Source organism: Ailuropoda melanoleuca, unplaced genomic scaffold, assembly GCF_002007445.2.
Source record: "Ailuropoda melanoleuca isolate Jingjing unplaced genomic scaffold, ASM200744v2 unplaced-scaffold9644, whole genome shotgun sequence".
Taxonomy (NCBI): domain Eukaryota; kingdom Metazoa; phylum Chordata; class Mammalia; order Carnivora; family Ursidae; genus Ailuropoda; species Ailuropoda melanoleuca.
The window spans coordinates 843-4,479 of NW_023255152.1; the positions used below are offsets into that span (position 1 = coordinate 843).

The 3,637-nt window shown below is 41.0% G+C and overlaps 1 long non-coding RNA gene across 1 annotated transcript; it reads left to right on the top strand.

Moving 5' to 3' along the window:
• The first annotated feature begins 543 nt into the window (after positions 1-543).
• Positions 544-2,218, top strand: LOC117800957. The gene is made up of 3 exons (XR_004623229.1): positions 544-693; positions 1,563-1,654; positions 2,091-2,218. It is a non-coding gene; the product is annotated as an uncharacterized LOC117800957 (long non-coding RNA).
• Positions 2,219-3,637: the final 1,419 nt, after the last annotated feature.

Genomic DNA, 3,637 nt, shown 5'->3' on the forward strand with positions numbered 1-3,637 from the left:
TTCACTAATCCAAACCATTCTATTATGATTGTTAATCCTAACTACGCCTTCCCCTGACATTTGTAGACTGCTCTACACCAACTTCAAAATCTGAATAAAAATCTCTCCTGCCCTGCCACCTGCAAGACTCTAAGGCTCAGTCCAGGTAATGCTCTCCCTTACAGTGTTATGCAATAAAATCACCTTCACTTAGCAAATTGGTTGATATTTGCGAAGCACAGTGTATGAGGAGCATTGTCACCGCTGCTGTACACCATGTGATAGTGGACTGAGCATGACAGAAGCCCAGAAACATAGAAGGAAATGATTAATCAAAGCATGTATAAAAATAGTAAAATACTTAATATCCATTTCTGTCACTTTGTTCTGAGAAACATTCTTCACAAAGGGTAACCTGGGGCCGTAGGTCTCCAGAGTTTCTGGATGCATAGGAAAGAGTGGGTGAGAGGGAAAAACAACACCACTCTTCAAGCCCCGTTTCTCGTCCTCAGGAGACCCCGTGGTTCTGAGTCTCAGTGGCAACCTCTCACAAACCTCAATCCACATTTCACGTGTCTCAATCAGTGCGCATGCCTGTTGCTGTGCAGGTCAGTTGCAGCACATGCGCGTTGCTGTCTGTGTGCCGTGTGCAGAGCTGAGGCGGAGGCCGTCGTGTTCCTTCTGTCTTGATTCTTTCGGTTTGAGACGCTACTGGTAGGTCCACAAATCAGTCTTTCCAGGAATCTTACGTGTGAGTGACCGTAAAGTGGGTGGTATTGGGCCTCAGGCAAGTCTAGGTGGCACAATCGGTGGCCTCCAAGAAGGAAGGTTCCGGAGGTTGTCGTCCTCACAGGCGTTGTGGCCATCATGGCGCTTGTTATTGGGGGGAGAGGAGGGGACCAGGGGAGGAACAGCGGGCCACAGAGGGAAAGGGTCAGATAAAGATGGGGGTGCACCTTGGGGTTATTTTTCGCGGTGACTGAGTCGAAAAGTACCTGGAACTGCCGGCAGAGCTCGGAAGCTTCCGAGCTTCCGAGCTCTGCCGGCAGTTGGATTCCTCACTAGGGCCCTGGGCAGGGAGCCAGCCAGGTGGGCAGTAAAAAAGGGTCTAGAAATGGGGAATGCTGTGGGGTTGTAACTGCATCTCCCAGACTTGTGGCGCACCGTGGAAAGTGCAAGGGAGGAACGGGCCCTTTAGTCGGTATTGCAACTAAGCATCTCTGCCCCTGTAGTGTGAAAACAGCCATATATCCTGGGACTGACTTTAAGTATTTTGGGGGCGCCTGGGTGGCTCAGTGGCTTAAGCGTCTGCCTTCTGCTCAGGTCCTGATTCCAGAGTCCTGGGATTGAGACCCCCATTAAGCTGTCTTCTGTGTGGGGAGCCTGCTTCTCCCTCTCCCTCTGTTGCTCCCCCTGCTTGTGCTTGGGGCGCTCCCTCTGTCAAATAAAAAAATAAAATCTATTTTTTTTAAATAGAGAAAGTATTTTTGAAGTTAAAAAAAATTAAAGAGAACATTTAGCCCAGGTAGTGGTATAGCTATTCTCTTAAATACATTTTCCAAATACCAGTGTTCTACTTTTAGGGTGAAATATGAGTGGGCGTGTAAAATCAAGATCCAAATCTAAACAAAGAAGAGATGATGAAAAGTCTTCCCAGCAAAGTGAAACTGTGGTTGTGAGTACTTTAATATTTGATGTTTTCTATTACCAGAAATTTATTTTTCTGAAAATTTTGTTGAACTACTATGGATACAGTGATAAGTTTTCTCTGGTGATAATGGGAGGGAAACACTGATTCAGGAGAATTCCATTCTGGTGTTGCCTATGGAAATACTCCCTGAGACTTCTTTCTCATGTTTTTTAACAACAAATTGCACACATCTATCCCAGTATAATTTAAAATAGCCTCCAAAGTCCTTGTTGGTATTTCTTCTTGAGTAGTGAGTCTATGGGAACGGTAACTTCATTAAGAATAAGTTTATAGAATCTAGTTTTAAAAATACCTTTATACTTATTTATGACTAGATATATCTATGTATTGTACGGTTCATATTGTTGGCACGTATTAACAGCAAAACTTTATTTGCACACATGTGTGCACACATACCTAGGCCCAGCAGCCCAGTGATGAGCAACTGAAACAAAAGGAGGCACCACCTGCGAGTCAGGGTATGATACCTGATCAAGGGAAAGAAGATAAAGGAGCACCTGTGGTTCAAGGTAAAGGGAAAGGGAAGAAGAATGCTTAAAGGGGCAGGGGGCATATGAGGGCTACATGCATTATGACATACCAAAACAGGAGGAAGGAAAACATTAGAGATTATCTCAAACCTTTCCTGAAAATAGGCTGAAAATGTGAAGAGACCATACTTTGCAGCTTTGTGCAGTCCTTCACTATAATGAATTTGCCCTTTTTCCAGAAGGTTGATATTTTTTTTGCTTGAAAATACAGACCTTGCCAAAGCAGAGGAAGCTGAATTTAGTTATAACTACAAAAATTGCACATTATTTCAGTAGTTTAATTTGTTTTCCTCAGAACATTGTTGTGTGACCTTTTTAGTCATTGCATCAAAAGTGTAAGTGACTTAAATAAAAGTGTAAGCAACTTTTAACAGCATGTGCATAGTGCCAAGTCAACATATCTTACAACACCTGGAATAAGAACCTATTTGCATAGGGATGGTAGCCTTATTTTATGAGAAAACAGCTCAGGGATCATGGTTTGCCAAAGAGCGCTTCACTCATGGAGGCATAATTCATATTTCACTCCAAGGTTTATGTTCTTCTTACCATCTATGTTGTATGAAAAGGGAATGAAATCTTGCCATTTGCAATGACATGGATGGAGCTAGAGTGTATTATGCTAAGAAATAAGTCAGTCAGAGAAAGACAAATACCGTATGATTTCACTCATATGGAATTTAAGAAACAAAACAGATGAACATAGAAAAAATAGAGGCAAACCAAGAAATAGACTCTTAACTATAGAGAACAAACTGTGGATTACTGGAGGGGAGCTGGGCAGGGTGGAGGGGGGGTGGGTTTGGGATGGGTTAAACAGATGATGGGTCTTAAGGAGGGCATTTGTCGTGATGAGCCTGGATGTTGTATGTAAGTGATGAATCACTAAATTCTACACCTGAAACTAATATTGCACTGTACATTAACTAACTGGAATTTAAATATAAACTTTAAGAAAAAATAAAAACAAAAGTGAATGGTTTTGTATAAAATGCTTAATACTCAAATGTGTCTGTACTGTAAAGTAGCTAAATCCTGGCCCAGGAATAAATGCAGTTCAATGGAACAGGAGAGAGGCTCCAGAAAAGTGCTCAATAAATGATAGCTACTGTTTTCTTTTATTGATAGTTTGATCTGGTGAGCTTGTTAATAGCTGGATAATTTAGAATACTGGCATATAGCTAAATATATTAGTATGATTTTTAAACTTGCTTTAAAAGATGTTTAAATACTTCTATGATTAGGAAAATCAAAAGTACCTTAAAATTATCATACAACCAAAAACTGTTTCTTGTAAATATAGTATTTTTACCAAACAGTTATACTAATTTACATAATTCAGGCCATGGATTATTTTAGCAATTAATTGATAAGAGGTTTCCACAATATGACTGACAACAAAGCCCATTAATTTCCT